General features: G+C 39.0%; 1 protein-coding gene across 1 annotated transcript in view; it reads right to left on the bottom strand.

Moving 5' to 3' along the window:
* The window catches only part of LOC150081003 (threonylcarbamoyladenosine tRNA methylthiotransferase), a 176,502-nt gene that overhangs the window by 104,687 nt on the left and 56,883 nt on the right, over positions 1 to 14,932 (bottom strand). The window lies entirely within an intron of this gene.

The raw sequence follows: 14,932 nt of genomic DNA, 5'->3' as shown, positions 1-14,932 counted from the left end.
CCGGGATATGCGGTGGTCATTCCCTGAATGACCTTTCCGCATCCTCCGTATTTGGTGGTGACGGGCTCGAACCCCGGTCTAATCAAGAAGCGTGTGCTACGCACTGCTGCTCCTTCCCACCTGGCTACGGAGGCGCCTACGATGACCGGTGCTTACTACATATTGTACAGTAAACACTGTTTTATTTTGGAGTTAAAGTGATTTGATCATAGATTAAATTAAATATTGTATTTAGATTAAATTAGTTTTGAATAAATACTGTACTATACATTATTATTCATTGTATGTTTTTTCAGCCTCATTTAACTCGGTTACAAATCGTAAAATACTGTACATGAAGTTTGTTGGGGTTATAATCTCTGTGCATTGATACTGTACTGTACATGTATTTTGTAACTACAAGACCGAAGTTGGACTTACGTACATAACAAAAAAAAAAAAAAAAAAAAAAGATTAAGTACGTAAGTCGAGGAGTACCTGTATTTTGTTATATGGACAATACTGATATACAGGCACACCCATAAGGTGGAAATAAGTTCTCTCAAGGGAATTTTGTTCTATATGTCATAGAATTGTACTGTATAGATGCTTGTAAAAACTATCAATGTGGGACATATGAGAATCCTAACCACATCCCCCCCCCCAAAAAAAAATGTTAAACAATGGATACAGTGATTGGCACAATGGTATCCACTGCTCAGATATTAAAGCAAGACTAATGTATAAGAGCTGGATGAAGTTTCTCATCTACCTATGAAAGATGTATAAGAGCTGGATGAAGTTTCTCATCTGCCTATGAAAGATGTATAAGAGCTGGATGAAGTTTCTCATCTACATATGAAAGATGGGCCAGCATGAATTTATTGTATAACATACTTTGACACATTAACTGCATTTTTGTGTTGGACCAAATCATGAAATTCACTTTCACTCTTTACCACCCATGAAACCTGTGACAAAGATATTGTGGATATACCTGATGGGCAATGCACCATCAAATACCACTTTGAAACAATAATTAAGCAAATTCAAGCCTGGCCAGGTGGGTGAGGGCTATAGATGAGCTACATTCTAGGTTGCTAACCACAGCAATGGTTTTAGTTTCTAGAGGGCTCATGAGTGACCACTAGATTCATTCTAAAAATGGTGAGATACCTAAGTGTATTGGACACAAATCTAGTTCCAGGCTGCCACTCATAACAACCACAATTAGCACTGTCCTGGTTCTCATAAAACTAGTGAATGACCACCAGATTAAGTGCAGAATGTGTGGTACAGACTTCAAAGGAATGAGTGGAGAAATCATGTCAGATGAACTACAAAGCCCATAATTAATTTTTAGTGAAATATAAAGCAGTGTTTTAAGTGGAAATATGACTGTTACAGTTTTTTGGTTTTTAGGAGCACTGGCAACTAAGGCCATATTGCTCCAGGATATGCGGTGGTCATTCCTTGACCTTTCTGCATCTTCTGTATTTGGTGGTGATGGTCTCGAACCCCGGTCTAATCAAGAAGCATGTGCTTCTTGATTAGACCAGGTGGGAAGGAGCAGCAGTTTGCACTGCTGCTCCTTCCCACCTGGCTACGGAAGCGCCAAAATATGACTGATTATTGCTGTCAGAGAAGTGCAAATGTACACCAGTACTGTTATAAGGAGTTCAGCCATTTTTGCAAATGCACAAAAGCACCTATTACTAACAGCATGTATACGACTAACAGGTGCTTTATGCATAAATTTTAAATTTGGGTGCTCTTTCTAAATACTTTTGTTCTGAAATATACTATTTATTCTAAAATAGTGATTTTTAAGAAGTTAATATTGCAATTTACTTCTATTTCTATAGTATATTTTAAATTAATGAAATAACAAATTAAACCTGTTAAACAAGATGTCAATATCCATTGATACCTAATTTTAAAACTTTCCTTAGAAATCTAAATTTGAGGCCTGTGAATCTCTAACCATTAGGACATTCCAATATTATAACTTCCCTTTGCTAGTAACAGTTGTGTTCTGAAATTAACAATGGTGTTTAAACAGCATTTATTTTTTATTTGCATTGTGAGTGTTAGAGATCAAAATAGTCATGCCCACTGATGTATTCCTCCAATGTATAAAACCTACATGTTTTCATCACTTATTTCATATGCTGTCAGATGATGTTTCTTCCAAACAATGAAACTATTGGTTTCCATTCCCAATATTTTTAATGTCTTTCACTGATTATAACAGAACCTCTCAAAATGATGTGCACATTCTTTTTGCAAATTTTCTTTAATATTTATGTATTTTTTTTTTTTTTTTTTTTCACCATTTCATATTTTGTTTTCTAAGGACCTTCATTAACAAAATGGTGAGTAAAGAGCTGAGGTTGTTCTGATCTTCATTAGTTATGAAGATTTGGTACTTAAGGTTTAATCATTAAAGTAATCCTTGAGTTATTTCTTTATTATCAAACCATGTTATACCACTCTTTATTTTGACCAGGTAGAATCTCCACATATGCAATGAAAGTTAAACTCATACTAACAGAAAAGTAGTAGTAGTGGTATGTGATGCAAGAAAGCAAGTGTATGAGCTTATGCAGCATCAGCCAAAAAAAAAAAAAAAAAAACCACCATTCCCTCCAAATGCCTCTCCAGTTCTTCCTTAAATTTATTCAACCTATCAACGTCCATGACAGATGAAAGTTTGTTCCAGCAATTAACCACCCGCTGGCTAAAGGCAAATTTCCGCACATCTATTCTACATCTGTCCTTTCTTAATTTGAATTTATGCCCCCCCTTAGGTTCGTAATCTGAATAAGTGGAAGGATCCAATCAGAATTCAGTGTGCTCAACCCATTCAAGGCCTTATACACTTCAATCAGATCACCGCACAGGTGCCTAGTCTCCAGCCACTGCAATTTGCAGAACTTAAGCTTCTCTTGGTAAGAGGATCCCTTCATTCCCCTCACCAATCTTGTTGCCCTTCTGTGTACACGTTCAAGTAAATCTACATCCTTCCTAAAATGAGGCCTACAGACCTGTATGCAGTACTCAAGGGGTGGCCTGACCACTGCCTTATACAGAGGGACAATGACATTGACAAAACCCCATGACCTGCCCTGGCAGCCTGTCTGCATTGCTCAGAAAACTTCATATCTGACTGCACAATTACTCCCATGTCTTTTTCATTTTCTACCACTTTAAGTGTAGTACTACACAGTTGGTACGTTTCTCTGGGGTTACTTCTACCCATATGCAGTACTTTGCATTTGTCAAGGTTAAACTTCAGTTGCCACTTCTTAGCCCATCTGCCCAAATTATCTAGATCCTGTTTAGCATTAGCATTAGTAGAGGCATTTGATGGAAGAAAGCAAGCTTATGCAGCATCAGCCAAAAAAAAAAAACCCACTTCCACTTCACCCCTCTGTTCGTTCAAAATACCTGTCCAGCTGAGCCTTAAACTTATTTAGGCTATCAACCTCCACCACAAGGGATGGAAGTCTGTTCCACCAACCAACCACCCGCTGGCTAAAGGCAAATTTCCGCACGTCTATCCTACATCTGTCTTTCCTCAATTTGAATTTATGCCCTCTCAGGTGATTTTTCTGAGCTAGAGGAAGAATCCCATCAGCATTGAGCATGCTTAAACCATTCAAGGCTTTATACACTTCTATCAGATCACCTCGCTGGTGCCTAGTCTCCAGACACTGTAATTTGCAAAACTTAAGCCTTTCTTCATAAGAGCACCCCTTTGTTCCATTCACTAATCTTGTTGCCCTTCTCTGTACTCGTTCCAGCAGCTCTGTTGCAGTACCACACTGCCATTACTGTCATTAACAACCCTGCCAACCTTTGTATCATCTGCAAACTTCGACATTAAGCCTGATATACCTTCATCAATATCATTGATAAATATACAAAACAACAGTGGACCCAACACCGAACCCTGTGGGACTCCACTAATAACATTAGTCCACGAAGAGCAGCACCCATTGATTACCACCCTCTGTCTTCTCCCACTCAACCATCCTTTTATCCATTTACCCTTAATACCATTCTGCTCCAATTGGTTCAGTAGTCTTCCATGCACAACAGTGTCAAAAGCTTTCCTGAAATCCAAGTAAATGATATCAAAATTATTTTTTGGATCCAGTTCCTTTGTAACCACATCATAATAACCAATCAAATTTGTCAGACAAGACTTTCCCTTAAGAAACCCATGCTGTGTCTGAATTATTGCTGCAGTCTTGTCTAGATGATCCTGCAATGCATCCTTAACCAGTGACTCCATTATTTTTACCCGGAACAGAAGTTAAACTAACTGGTCTGTAATTACTCGTGTCACCCTTCGATCCCCCTTTGTGAATTGGGGATACATTTGCACATCTCCAGTCCGTGGGAACCTCTCCTGAGTCCAAGGATACTCTTATAATTATGGCTAGGGGTTTGCTTAGTTGCTTTGCCACCTCCTTTAATATAACTGGATAGATTGCATCCACCCCAGATGCTTTTCTTATGTTTAACTTCAACAATTTCTCCTCCACTTTGCTCTCAGTATCCTGCTACAATCAATCTGATAACCTTCTGCAATTTTCAAACCTTAATGATTCCTCATGTGTGAATGTAGATGCAAAATACTCATTTAGTTTGTTTGCTATCTGAGCAGGATCACCAATAGTCGAACCATTGATGTCAAGTGGACCAATCAGATTCATCCCCTTCCTTTTAGAGTTTATATAAGTAAAGAAATCCTTGCTGTTTTTCTTAGCATCTTTTGCCAAGGATCTCTCGTAATCTGCCTTCGCCTGCCTAACCGCCTTTGTGACTTGATTACAGACTAGCTTATATCTGCCATAGGCTTCTGAGTCGCTTGATAATTTATATGCATCCCATGCATTTTTCTTCCCTGTTATGAGTCTCATTAGTTCATTAGATAACCATTTAGGCCTAAGCCTTGAACAATATTTCTTAATAGGTATGAAACTTTTAGTAGCATCCACGATTAATTCCTTGAATGCTTCCCACTTAGAATTTACTGTTGGTAACATAGTCAGTTGATCCCACTGTACAGAATTTAAAAACTTTCTGAGACCACTGTGCGCCTCTGTAGCCAGGTGGGCAGGAGCAACAGTGCGTAGCACAGGCTTCTTGATTAGACCGGGGTTCGAGCCCGTGACCACCAAATACAGAGGATGCGGAAAGGTCAGGGAATGACCACCGCATATCCCCGGAGCAATATGGCCTTAGTTGCTAATGCTCCTAAAAACCAAATAACAAACAACAAACAAACAAACGAGACCACTGTACTCACCTTTACGGAAGCAAAAACCCTTTTCTTTACCCCTGATGGTAATTAAATCTTTAAGTAAATCCCACATCAGTACACTGTGATCACTGCCACCTAGTGGTTTCTTTATCTGCAAATTCTTAATACACAAATGATCACTGCTGATAACCAGATCAAGAGTATTACTCTCTCCGGTTGCCTCTCGAACATGCTGCTGCAGAAAACAATCATCCAATAAATCCACAAAAGAACAAGTTATTGCTTTAAATAATTAGAATCCTACCACCACAAGAATGAACTGATTATGACCACTAGAATTGGTCTATTTTAGAAGTGCAGGGATTTATGAAGTAAGAAAAGAGCATAAATATCGATATTAAAGTCATCATTTTATAATAATGCAGTGATATTAACAAAAATGTGTAAGATGAACAATGCTGAAATGCACTTAATAACAGCAATTTCAAATAAATGAAAATCACTGATACAAGTCTGTCTCCTTTAGACTACTCAGATACTATACCAAGAATTCCTTTACAAAAACACTGCCTGGTGTTTTAGTATTGTATGTTTAATGTATGCTAATTATATAATTTTAATTATTAATCAGATATTATACATTAATAAATTTTACATAAACATTATTTTACCCACAAAACAGATAGCTGAAAACAGCCTAACAGAAATATTTAGTTCCTTTTTAAATAAACTGAAACTTAGCTGTTTCTTTTTATTAGCATTAGAAGAGGCATATGATGCAAGAAAGCAAGCTTATAAGGCATCAGCCAAAAAATAATAAAAAAAAAAACCTTCCCATTTCACCCATCCATTCGCTCCAAATGTTTATCTAGTTCTGCCTTTAATTTATTTAAGCTGTCAACTTCTACAGTGACAGATGGAAGTTTGTTCCAGCAATCAACCACCTGCTGTCTAAAGACAAATTTCCGCACATCTATTCTACAACTATCTTCCTCAATTTGAATTTATGTTCCCTCAGGCGATTAATCTGGGCAAGAGGAAGAATCCCATCAGCATTGAGTTTGCTCAAACCATTATACACCTCAATCAGATCACCTCGCAGGTGCCTAGTCTCCAGACACTGTAATTTGCAAAACTTAAGCCTTTTTCTCGTAAGAGCAACCCTTTGTTCCATTCACTAATCTTGTTGCTGCTCTCTGAACTCGTTCCAGCAGCTCTACATCCTTCCTAAAATGAGGCCTCCTGAACTTAGGTAGTACTCAAGGTGTGGCCTGACCATTGCTTTATACAAGGGGATAATCACTTCCTTATCCTGCTAGAAAAATTCTTATATATCAATGACAAGACACCATGAGCTACTCTTGCAGATCATCTGCACTGCTCAGAAAACTTCATATCCAACTGCATAATTACCCCGAGGTTCTTTTCATTCTCTACCACCCTGAGTTTGTGTGTGCGTATGTGTGAACGCATGCACGCGCACACATGCATGCGTGTGTCCTAGAAGAAAAGTTCATCTCCGCTTCGTTGCTCTGTTCAGTTTTTACAGTCTCTTGATGAAAATACAGTAAAAACTGAACCGAAATAAGGCCAGTGTGTGTCGTGTAAAAAAAAAAAAAAAAAAAATTTCATGCCACATAAGAATATCTCATGCTGGAAAAACAGATGAAAGGCAAAGCGAGAGAGAGAGAGAGAGAGGGGGGGGGAGTTTTTTTAACTCACACGGGAGAAAGTGACAGGAGAGGAAAACTGTTTGTGAGCTTGGTTTGGCCTTTTGGCGGGAAGCAGTGATCACCTGGATGACCACCTCCAGGTACTCGTCCCTAGCAGCGGGAGGGCAAGACCTCCTTTCTATCTGCATGCCCTCCTCCTTGGGGAACAAGTTTTTCCCCAGAAAGGAAAGAAAAACTTGTATAAGATGAAGAGAGGGAAGAAGAAAAGAGGACTTCCCCAGGACAGGGAAGCCCCATTCCAGGATGGATGGCAAACAACACAATGACAAAAAATAAAATAAAATAAAAACCATATAGGGTGAGAATGGGAGGAGCTGGCCTGGTCTGGGAGACCCAGCCCAGGGAAGAATGTGAAAAAAAAAAAAATAAATAATAATAATAATAATAATAAATAAATAAAAATTCGCAGAAGGAATTTCTTCCTGTGCAAGACGAAAGTAGTAAGAGAATTGCCGTTAAGCCAAGCAGCCGCTAGTTTACTGATTTGCAGAAGCTGCTATGACGATCCTCCTTTTATTCTTGAATACCCCTGCCACAAAGTGCTGAAGCACACCTAAGATCCTCCTTGTTGCCTGGAGTTGTCTATGGTCCTCATAGATAGTACATTCAAAGAGTAGATGTGCCCAACTCTCGACAGAGCCACAGAAACAGAGATCAGTATTTAGTAGACCTAGTTGGTGGAGTTTCTGGTTGAGGGACCGGTGTCCAGAAAGGATTTTTCCATGCTGAGGGAGAACCACTTGTGGCCCGCTTTGTTGGTTGCAAATGTGACATCTGGTGTAAATGTCCTCATAACAAGTCCTTTTGTGGTCGTGTCCTATCTAGTCTGCCAGACATTGATTAGCTCATTATGGCAACGAGCCCTTTCCTGTTTGGTATCACTGTCCAGGTTGAGTTCGATATCCAGTATTTCAGTTGGGATTCTTTTCTTCAGGCAGTAGGTAAGTCCTCTATAGATGAGGAAGAGATCCTGGGGGATGTTTCCAGATATTACTTGCAATGCTGCCATTGTCACTGTTCTACAAGCACGATGGGTAGCAAGAATAATGCTTCTCTGGATGGAGTTAAGCTTCTCTTTGATTTTGCAATTGGTCGCTCAGTGAAACCACACACCTGCAGCATAGATGGTGATAGGTAAGAAAACTGCTTTATAGAATAACTGTATACGCTTAGAGAGACCCCAATGCTTCTGGAAATTCTGACAATTGAGGCAGAGAATTTTCTGATTTTGGAATATAAATGTTGCAATTGTGGTAAGAAGGATGGACAGGAATCAATGACAACCCCAAGGATCCTGGTCTGTGTCAGGGGGGGGGGCATCATATTCCGTCTATTTTGATCTGAGTGGGCCACCGAAGATCCAGTTTAGTTTTAAAGATCATCATATTTGTCTTCTGAGGATTGACATGCAGTTTGTTAGTCTTAGCCCAGTGGGTAAAGTCAGTTAGAACTAGGTTAGCAGTATCTTCCAGAACAAGTCTTGAGTGTCCAGAGACAACAATGGTAAATATTGCATTTGCCATCAGCAAATGCAATGACCTTGGTACATTCAAATGATCTGCTCAGCCAATCTTGTAAGACTACTTCCAGATCAGGGGTCCTAGGACAGATTCTTGGGGCAGATTCTCTGCCTATCTGTATTGCTCAGAAAACTTAATATCTGATGCACAATTACTGCCAGGTCTTTTTCATTTTCTACCACCTTAAGTGTAGTACAACACAGTTGGTATGTTTCTCTGGGATTACTTCTACCCATATGCAGTACTTTGCATTTGTCAAGGTTAAACTTCAGTTGCCACTTCTCAGCCCATCTGCCCAAATTTTCTAGATCCTGCTGCAGTAGGACACTGCCATTACTGTCATTAACAACCCTGCCAACCTTTGTATCATCTGCAAACTTCGACATTAAGCCTGATATACTTTCATCAATATCATTGATAAATATACAAAACAACAGTGGACCCAACACCGAACCCTGTGGGACTCCACTAATAATATTAGTCCACGAAGAGCAGCATCCACTGGTTACCACCCTCTGTCTTCTCCCACTCAACCATCCTTTTATCCATTGTAGCAATTTACCCTTAATACCATTCTGCTCCAATTGGTTCAGTAGTCTTCCATGCACAACAGTGTCAAAAGCTTTCCTGAAATCCAAGTAAATGATATCAAAATTATTTTTTGGATCCAGTTCCTTTGTAACCACATCATAATAACCAATCAAATTTGTCAGACAGGACTTTCCCTTAAGTAACCCATGCGGTTTGAATTATTACTGCAGTCTTGTTTAGATGATCCTGCAATGCTTCTTTAATCAGTGACTCCATTATTTTAACTCCCGGAACAGGAGTTAGACCAGTTAGTTTAACTCCCAGAACAGGAGTTAAACTAACTGGTCTGTAATTACTCGTGTCACCCTTCGATCCCCATTTGTGAATTGGGGATACTTTTGCACATTCCCAGTCTGTTGGGACCTCCCCTGAGTCCTAGAATGCTCTCATAATTATGGCTAAAGGTTTGCTTAGTTGCTTTGCCGCCTCCTTTAATATAACTGGATAGATCCCCTCCACCCGAGGTGCCTTTCGTATGTTTAACTTCAACAATTTCTCCTCCGCTTTGCTCTCAGTAATTACAAAATCATTAAGCACCCTGCTATAATTTGATAACCTTCTGCCATTTTCAAACCTTCATAACTGCTCATGTGTGAATGTAGATGCAAAATAATCATTCGGTTTGTTTGCTATCTGAGCAGGTTCATCAACAGTCGAACCATCAATATCAAGTGGACCAATCAGATTCATCCTCTTCCTTTTAGAGTTTATATAAGTAAAGAAATCCTTGCTGTTTTTCTTAGCATCCTTTGCCAAAGATTTCTCGTAATCTGCCTTCGCCTGCCTAACCTCCTTTGTGACTTAATTACAGACTAGCTTATGTCTGCCCTAGGCTTCTGTGTCGTCTGATAATTTATATGCATCCCAGGTTTGAGAATATCCTTCACCTCATCATTACTAACACACCATATGACATCACCGGGCTTACAGTACAGGAACCATTGTCCTTGTCAGGAAGTGATCATGCAATCATCAGTTGGATGATGCAGAAAGATGTTGCAATAGTTAAAGGCAAAGGCACAGGTTTTAACTTCAGAGTGGGGGGGGGACTTTGACAGTTTAAGGCACTATATGGCATCTGTGAACTGAGTAGATTGCCAACAGATGGCAATTACATTTCATTTATGGAATACTTTTAAAGCAAAAATCACAGAAGCCATGAATGCATACATACCTTTAAGAAAATATTGCAGGAGGAGGATGCCAAAATGGATAACTGTGGAGCTGGCTGGTCAAAAAAAAAAGAGCAGAAAAAGATAACATGCTAGTTATAATGCGATGAAAAGTACTGAAGTCTATAGCAGGTGCAAGTTGATCTGTAATAGTACCACAAATAAGGTCAGGGAGGCCAAGGCTGCCTATGAGAAAGCATTGGCTAAGAGAGAAAAAAAATGGAGATAAGGAATTTTTCATGTATGTGAATACAAGGAAGGAAAAAGCAAATCAGATCCCTTGTGCGCTGGGTGTGGGAAAGTCTCAGACAACCCAGCTGATGTTGTGGAGGAATTAAATAGGTACTCTGCATCTGTTTTTACTGACAAAGACCCTTCATGCTGAGAAGAGGCTGCACGAGTGAGGCAGCCATATGTGGCAGAAATGTTTTAATACTGCAGGATGTTACACTTGAGGAACAGCAACCCACAAATAAACACACTTGGTGGGTAGAATTAAAAACAATGGAGGAGGAAAGGGATCTGGGAATTTGCAATACGGCAGATATGAAGTTTCTGAAGAGCATAAACAGGCAGCCAGAAATGCCCATGGTGTCCTGTCAATGATTTATTGAATGCTATCCTGTAGAGATATGGAAGTCATAATCCCACTGCATAAGGCAATTGTAAAACCACATTTGGAATACTGTGTTCAAGTATGGAGACCTCATCTGAAAAAAGGGAGAGCTTCTTGAAAGGGTCCAAAGACAGGCAACTTGAATGGTGAGATCACCAGAAGGACGACCGTATAAGGAAACACTCCGATTATGTGGGCCAAGGAGCTTGGCACATACACACAGAGGTGACCTGGTTGAGGTTTATAAGGCTTTGAGAGGGATTAGTAAAATGGATGAATGTGGAATGCTCACTCTTCTAAAGAAATCCAGAACTAGGGGTCATAATTTCAAATTACAGGGATTGAGGTTTAGATTAGATTGTAGGAAGTTTTCCTTACAGGTAGTTGAGGCTGACAAGTTTTCCTTACAGGTAGTTGAGGCTGACAAGTTTTCCTTACAGGTAGTTGAGGCTGACAGTTTGAATAAATCAAAGGTCAACTGGATACTTACATGGGGAGGGAAAAATATAGTTTGTGTGCTTACCTACTTGGTTGTTTTTTTTTTTTTTGCTAGTACAGCAGAAGCCTGTGGCTTCCTTGCTTGTTTGTTATTTGGTTTTTAGGAGCATTAGCAACTAAGGCCATATTGCTCCGGAGATATGCGGTGGCCATTCCCTGACCTTTCCGCATCCTCCGTATTTAGTGGGCACGGGCTCGAACCTCGGTCTAATGAAGAAGCGTGTGCTATGCACTGCTGCTCCTGCCCACCTGGCTACGGAGGCGCCTGGCTTCCTTGCACTATATGGCAAATACTATTACTATTGCAATGAGCAGATTCAGTTTACCAGATTACATGCCGGGATTGTGGGGTTTGTTACAGTGGCGAGTCCAAGTAGAAACTTTATCATTGGATTTTTGGAGCATATTTGTCAGGCCAATGTTGCCTACTCTGCTATTGCAGAACATTAACTCCCTGGAGCCAGTCCCCTTCCCCACTCTTCCCTGTTTCCATCTCTAGCATGCCCCCTTCTTTGTGACCTGCTTATTTTTTTTAACCCCTTTATACCCCACCTTTCTTCACTATCTGCTTATTCCTTCCAAACTTTTTTTTTTTTTTTTTTTTTTGTGTCTCTGTCAGGAAGCTCAGGTGACCCTGGCAGAGGCCAGCCAGAGTATAATGGACAGCCTGGCTCATCACCCAACAGTGGTGGCGGGCAATGTGAAGTTCCACTAGGGGCCCTGTGGCCAAGCAGCCAGAGACAACAACAGAACATAATACTATTCTAAAACAAACCAGACACTACACTTTTCTGGCTTTTACAGAGGTTCTGTAATTCTTCACAGAGTACCATGGCACAGATGTGGTGAACCACCAGTGGCACCTTCCATAAAACATGGTGTGCTATGCTACCATGGTGTGAACAGAACATGAATTGTAATCCACATTATAATGTTGAAATTTTGTATTGTGTACGATACTCATCATTGGCCCTAGTTAGAAGAACTCCATATAGCTGTAGCAGGTTCCAACATTTATCACAATTGCAAAATCCACATACACCCGATTAAGAAGAGGTCATTTTGTAACATGATGAGAAATGGCAAGCAAATAATGTGGAAAACATGATCAGCCTACCTCCAACAGAGTCCATTGGCCGATGTTTATATCTTTCTTCCCTTCCCTCTCTCTCTCTCTTCCTTTTTCACCATCCATGATCAGCATTAGTTCGGTTCTTGTGCATATGCATACATTACACCTCTGCAGGATTAATAATGTGTGTCATACCTTCTTGTTTAAGTTGAAAAAAGGAATACACTCGTTTCGAAATATATGACAATTTATATGCATCCCATGCATTTCTCTTTTCTGCCACAAGCCTTATTAATTCATCTGACATCCATTTAGTCCTAAACCTTGAACAGTATTTCTTAGTTGGCATGAAAAACCTAGTACCTTCTAAGATTAAGTCCCTGAAGGCTTCTCATTTAGAATTCACCATTGATAACACCATCAGTTGATCCCACTGTATAGAATCAAAAACTATCTGGGACAACTGTAGTCACTTTACGAAAGCAAAAACCCTTCCCCTTACCACTGATGGTAGTTACATCTTTAAGTAAATCCCACATCAATACACTGTGATCACTGCCACCTAGTGGTTCCTTTATCTGCAGATTCTTAACACATGAAGAATCACTGCCGATCAAGAGTACTACTCCCTCTGGTTGCCTCTCAAACATGTTGCTGTAGAAAACAGTCATCCAATAAATCCACAAAAGTCTTGCTAGTGTGTGTGTGATCAATCCACAAATTCCAGCCAGTATCTGGATTCTGGTGATCTGGAGGGGGTTGAATGTGGGCTATTCCTCCAGAAATTTGGCCAATTTTCTTTTCTTGGTTTTTCATTTCTTCTTCTATTTTCTTATCAAAAAGACAGAAATATTGCTGTTGAATTTGACTCCATTTTCTATAGATTGCCAAGGCGCCAAACATTTTTATGTAGAAGGCTTCTTTGAATTTCCTACCATTGCATTGACTGTTAGTAGAAAGAATTCTAGTTTTGTTGAAATCCCAAGTGTCACCACATTGGAATGCATGAAGGGCTGTATCGAACTTTAGAACTCTTCCCTATTGTGCATCTTTTCTGTGTTCTTTGATTATGCAGTTTAGACTTCTGTATGATTCTCCTATATAGTGGTAATTAATACTGGTAACTGTAATATATTCAAATTTGTAACCCTTTCTATTTTCTGTTCCCCCCCAACAGCATGGTCTCATGATGAGTATCGGTAAGATGCCTGAAACATCATCTTAATGTATAGTACTTTAGGCGAATAGCTTAATAAACTATATTATAAATTTCAAGTGGTATATGAGTGGTATTAATTGTTTGTTTGTTATTTGGTTTTTAGGAGCATTAGCAACTAAGGCCATATTGCTCCAGGGAGGTCATTCCCTGACCTTTCCACATCCTCCGTATTTGGTGGTCACGGGCTCGAATCCCGGTCTAATCAAGAAGCATGTGCTACGCACTGCTGCTCCTGCCCACCTGGCTATGGAGGTGCCGAGTGGTATTAAATATAGTAATAATCTTAATGAGTGTATATATGTTGTGCCAAAACAAATTTATACTCTTGTTATAGTTCCAAAGGATTTTGTGAAATCTTATGTCACGCATTTACAAATCCCATGTAATCTGGCATCATACTAATCAAAATAGCATCTGACTTCACAGAAGAATGATTAATAGCACTTAGTAAAAATACATTAATTAAAAAAATATATTGATAATTCAGAATTACATTCTAAACAATGGCATTTCTACTGGCTAACAAGAAAAAAAGTTTGTAATACAGGCAGTAACCTGCAGGCAGAATTAGAATATCATGACTTTAACCTCCAGTGAGCATAGAAAAAAAAATTTTAATACACAAGTGAAAGGCATTAAGCATTCTGTATGCCACTGAATATTTTTAGAATAGAGAAAAAATAGCTTAAAATTTTGCACTTTATAATTGTATTCTTTATTTTAACATAATGGAAACAACTAAATAGTTTTTATACTGCAAATTTATACTTTTTAAAATATAAAATTTAAAATAAAAATACACACTAGGGTACCATATAACTTTCATTCTGCAAATTTATAGTTTTTAAATTATAAATTTTAAAATAAAAATGCACACTAGTGTACTTTTATGGGCCAGCTCTTGACACAAACATTCCACAACAACCAAGCAGATTAGGTACAGAGTGCACCAACAGGAGAATCAGGTTTTTCTGTGGCCATATTTTTTCAACTCCAACACAACCAATGATTCAAGATCTATGACCAAAACCATAATAAGTAACATGAAAATTCACACTGACACCACTTAATGATATTTTGATTTTAAAATTGACAGCTAACTTTTGTAATTCCCATTTTTTTGGAAGCTTACTTTTGTAATGCCCCTAATGGAGACAAAGAATATAAATGCAGAAAATTTCACATAAAAATAAGGATAAATTTAAGGTATTCAAAGCCAGAAAGCAACAACCAATTAATGACTATTTGCAATCAACC

The sequence above is a fragment of the Mastigoproctus giganteus genome, chromosome 9, assembly GCF_048544385.1.
Source record: "Mastigoproctus giganteus isolate SK-2022 chromosome 9, ASM4854438v1, whole genome shotgun sequence".
Taxonomy (NCBI): domain Eukaryota; kingdom Metazoa; phylum Arthropoda; class Arachnida; order Uropygi; family Thelyphonidae; genus Mastigoproctus; species Mastigoproctus giganteus.
This window is presented reverse-complemented; position numbering and strand designations above follow the sequence as displayed.